General features: G+C 36.7%; 1 pseudogene; it reads right to left on the minus strand.

The window, feature by feature from the left end:
- Window positions 1-3,240: 3,240 nt before the first annotated feature.
- LOC138985814 (olfactory receptor 8K3-like) lies at window positions 3,241-5,091 on the minus strand (annotated as a pseudogene).
- Window positions 5,092-5,395: the final 304 nt, after the last annotated feature.

The following is a 5,395-nucleotide window of genomic DNA, read 5'->3' on the forward strand; positions in this document are numbered from 1 at the left end:
AAAGAACCAATTCATTGGAAAAGATCTTAATGCTGGGAAAGATTAAGGTCAGGAGGAGAAGGGGGTTACAGAGGATGATATGGTTGGATGGCATCACTGACTCAATGGACACGAGTTTGAACAAACTCTAGGTGATAGTAAAGGGCAGGAAAGCTAGACATGCTACTGTTCATGGGGTCACAAGAGTCAGACATGACTTAGTGACTGAAGAACAACATTTAAAATGCATAAAATATATTAGAAAACTTGGTATATCTCTACATATTTTGTTCTCTTTCTGGTTTATCTTTTGGGGGACTATAGAATACAGGATTTATTTTAGAAATGGGATATTGGGATATGAATAGTCACAGTTAATTTTTTTCAAATCCAGATATTAGATTCTTTTACTTTTTTCTGTTATAAAAATCACACTTATTCACTGAAGATAATTTAGAAAAATACATATCCAAAAATATTAATTTAAACATTTTCATGTTCTCAAAAGCTATCAATAAATAATCATCATTTTACTGTATGTTTGTCCAACATATATTTTCCAAAAACCAAAAAATTTTCATGTATTTATATTTGAAATGTTTATATTCAGTACATATTTTTCTTAGTAATTTAAAAACACCTATATAAACTATATATATATATATATATATATATATATATATATATTTCCTCACTTGAAAGAGTACTTATAATTACTTTTTATTCTAATGAATTATTTTAATTACTTTAAATAAATTATTTTAATTCAAATTTGATTGACAACATGAAGAATTTAATCCATGACAGTGAAAAAAAATGTTTACTCTATGATGTAAATAAAGTTTCATGAGTGTTAAAATGCTAAATATAACCAGAGAGGGTGGAAATTTAGAAGGGTTAGGAGAATTCACAAGACTTAATATTTATATAAATTCGTACATATCTTACTACACTTTCACTAGAAACAAACTATAGAACCACAGAATTACCTTCTTTTGCTTCTTATAAGAATGATTATCAAATTCAACATAATAAAATATATTATAAACTCTTATGAACCAATATTGAGGAAAGTCACCCCATGAAAGAGACCACAAGCCTAATTCAACATAGAATAGACCTCTTATGTAAAGATGCACAAATATTAAACAAGAAATATTCTTGCTCTTCACAGAGGTAAGGAAATGTAACAACCTCATGAAACAAAGGTCCACATAGTCAAAGCTTTAGATTTTCCAGTAGTCATGTACAGATGCGAGAGTTCTACCATAAAGAAGGCTGAGCACTGAAGAATTGATGCTTTCATATTGCAGTGCTGGAGAAGACTCTTGAGTCTCTTGGACTGCAAGGAGATCAAATCAGTCAATCCTAAAGGAAATAAACCCTGAATGTTCATTGGAAGGACTGATGCTGAAGCTGAAGCTCCATTACATTGGCCCCCTAATGGGAAGAGCCATCTTATTGGAAAAGACCCTGATGCTGGGAAAGATTGAGGGCAAGAGGAAAAGGGGGTGGCAGAGAATGAGATGGTTAGTTAACATCACTGATTCAATGGACATAAGTCTGATCAAGCTTAGGGAGATGGCAAAGGACAGGGAAGCCTGGCATGCTGCAGTCCATAGGGATGCAAATAGCCAGAACTGACTTACTGACTGAACAACAACATTAAACAAACAGAAGTGGTTGGTAATCAAAATCTGCAAAAAATTATAAATACAAGATTGAAAGTGTCCATGGGAGACCTCAAGAGATTTATTTATTTTTTTTGCATCACTGAGATATAATTGGCTTACAGCATTCTGTAAGTTTGTGGTGTACAATGTGTTATTTGATACACTTACACACTGCAGCAAGATTACAAGTTAGCATGAGGTAATACCACCTTCAGTAGAAGGAGAAGGGATGGCAGAGGATACGATGATTAGATAGCATCACCGACTCAATTGACATGAATTTGAGCAAACTCTGAGCTTCCCTGGTGGCTCAGTGTAAAGAATCTGCCTGCTAATGCAGGAGATGCAAGTTTGATCCCTGGGTCAGCAATATCCCCTGGAAAAGGAAGTGGAAACCCACTCCAGTATTCTTGCCTGGGGAATCCATGGACAGTGGAGCCTGGCTGACTACAGTCCATGGGGTCGCAAATAGTCAGACATGACTTAGCAACTAAACAGTAAAGATGGGATATGGTGGAGGACAGAGAATCCTAGAGTGCTGTGATTTATGGCGTTTCAAAGACTTGAACTTGACTTAGTGATTGAACACCACCACCACCACCACCAATACCTCCATCATATTACCTTTTCTTTTGTGTTGAAAACATTTAAATGCTGCTATCTTAACTTTCAGGTATACACAGTACAGATTGCTAACTATAATCAAAGAAATTGATCTTAATTGGAATGTCCACTGGTACAGAGAATGAACTGATTCAAATAAAATATCAGGCTGATTTTGTAGGTTACTGAATTGCAAAGTGTGTTGAGTTATTAAGATTTCTAGAGCTCATGTATGAAAGCAACTTCACTGATGAGAACAGATCAAGACTCTAACCTCCTCCATGCAGTATGGAAACATTTGGGAAAGTTCAGATAATTGCTGAGGTCAAATCATTATGCTACACTGAGCAGCCTTGAAACCACAATAAATTGAATTTTTTTGTTGTGTGCTCAGTCATGTCCAATTCTTTGTGACCCCATGGAGTGTGGCCCATTAGGCTCTTCTGTTTGTGGAATTTTCCAGCAAGAATACTGGAGTGAGTTGCCATGTACTTTTCCAGGGGAGTTTAATTTTGCATATGCCTTAGAAGCATATGGAGAATCAAACAGATAGATATTCTTACACAAAAAAACATATGCACATACTCAAACATACACATAGTCATGGGGAGGTTTATTCTGGTAGTTGATAAAAGCAATAGTCATTTAAACTCACCTTTTATATCTACTATTCTTCCTTTCTCACACACAGCATACTCAATGTCCTTATCTACTTGAATACTCTGTAGGGTCCTAATCAATTCTCCTGTATAATAACATTTACTTAATTATATTTATGATTAATCTCTCTTACACAAAGAAGGCAGATGTTTTTCTTGCTTTGTGTGCTAGTGTAATTACAGCACATTAAAGTGTTACTGGTGCATAAAAGACCATCTCTAAAAGTACATTGAACTTATTTGTGCTTGTTATTCCATTTAAAGACACATAGAAAAATGTTTGAAGCACAGAATTTAAGTGATAGGAATCATATTGTATGTAGGCTTTAAGAGGAAATGTTACAAAGCTTATTCCACACCTTTTGTAGTGCATATTTCACATCTTTGTTCCTCAAACTGTAGGTCAAGGGATTTAACATGGAGATAACAAGGGTGTAAAATATAGATGCCATTTTATCAGTGTCAAAGGAGTGTTTGCATATACATAAATATCAAAGTCCAAAAGACCACTGTGACCACTGTCAAGTGGGATCCACGGGTAGATAAAGCCTTGTGCTTAGCTTATGCAGTTCATCCTGAGAATGGCTACAAGGATGAGCAGATAAGACATAAGAATAACTGGAAGGAAGACATACAGATGGCTAACAAACACATGAAAAGATGCTCAACATCACTCATTATCAGAGAAATGCAAATCAAAACCACTATGAGGTACCATTTCACACCAGTCAGAATGGCTGCGATCCAAAAGTCTACAAATAATAAGTGCTGGAGAGGGTGTGGAGAAAAGGGAACCCTCTTACACTGTTGGTGGGAATGCAAACTAGTACAGCCACTATGGAGAACAGTGTGGAGATTCCTTAAAAAACTGGAAATAGAACTGCCTTATGATCCAGCAATCCCACTGCTGGGCATACACACTGAGGAAACCAGAAGGGAAAGAGACACGTGTACCCCAATGTTCATCACAGCACTGTTTATAATAGCCAGGACATGGAAGCAACCTAGATGTCCATCAGCAGATGAATGGATAAGAAAGCTGTGGTACATATACACAATGGAGTATTACTCAGCCATTAAAAAGAATACATTTGAATCAGTTCTAATGAGGTGGATGAAACTGGAGCCTATTATACAGAGTGAAGTAAGCCAGAAGGAAAAACATAAATACAGTATACTAACGCATATATATGGAATTTAGAAAGATGGTAACAATAACCTGGTGTACGAGACAGCAAAAGAGACACTGATGTATAGAACAGTCTTATGGACTCTGTGGGAGAGGGAGAGGGTGGGAAGATTTGGGAGAGTAACATTGAAACATGTAGAATATCATGTAAGAAACGAGTCACCAGTCCAGGTTTGATGCACGATACTGGATGCTTGGGGCTGGTGCACTGGGACGACCCAGAGGGATGGTATGGAGAGGGAGGAGGGAGGAGGGTTCAGGATGGGGAACACATGTATGCCTGTGGCGGATTCATTTTGATATTTAGCAAAACTAATACAATTATGTAAAGTTAAAAAAAAAAAAGAATTACTGGAAGGGAGAGAATCGTATTAGCACCTGAGAAGATCAGAATGATCAGTTCAATTTTTTGTGTGTTTGAACAGAGCAAAGATATCAAGTGGAGACAGTCACAGTAGAAGTGTTTGATGATATTGTAGCCACAGAAGGATAAATTAAAAATATTTACTTTGACAGTAAGAGACACAGATGCACTATAGAGGTAGGGGATTGCCATCAGTATCCAACACACCCTTTGTGACATGATGACTGTATAAAGCAGGGGTTTACAGATGGCCACAAAGTGGTCATAGGACATTGCTGCCAGAATAAAAAGTTCACTTATAATGAACATGATGAAGAAAGCCAGCTGTGTGGTGCACAAATAAAAGGAGGTTGAATTTTGACCCATAATAAAATTTGCCAACATTTTGGTTCCTACAGCTGTTGCATAGCCAAGATCAGTAAGAGCCAGGTGTCTGAGAAAGAAGTACATGGGTGTCTGTAGCCTGGAGTCCACCTTAGTGAAGATGACCATGCCCAAATTGTCCACCGCTGAGGTCACGTAGATGATGAGGAAGAGCCCAAACAATGGAGCCTGCGGCTCAGGGAGGTCTGTGATTCCCATGAAGATGAATTCATTTGGCACAGTTAGATTTTGTGTTTTCATGCAGGTTTATCAGGATATGTATTCTGGGTTGAGACATCAAGCATAGCAAGCAGATTTCATGTAGGTTTTTCATATGTGAAGCTTGTCAAAGTCAAATACATCCTAACTTTCCAAAATAGGATGTTTTTTAAAAATCCCATATTCTATGTATAATAATGTGCATAAATAAAGATAGAGACAGAGTCTGAAATATTCACTAGTTCTCAAATAGGGGCTTTTTTACTAAGCAAATAACAATTGTCAACATCTGAAAGACAACTGGAAGCTTATTGCAACTGAAAGGTGAGTGGTACTTGCATATAAT

Source organism: Bos mutus, chromosome 26 (assembly GCF_027580195.1).
Source record: "Bos mutus isolate GX-2022 chromosome 26, NWIPB_WYAK_1.1, whole genome shotgun sequence".
NCBI classification, from domain to species: domain Eukaryota; kingdom Metazoa; phylum Chordata; class Mammalia; order Artiodactyla; family Bovidae; genus Bos; species Bos mutus.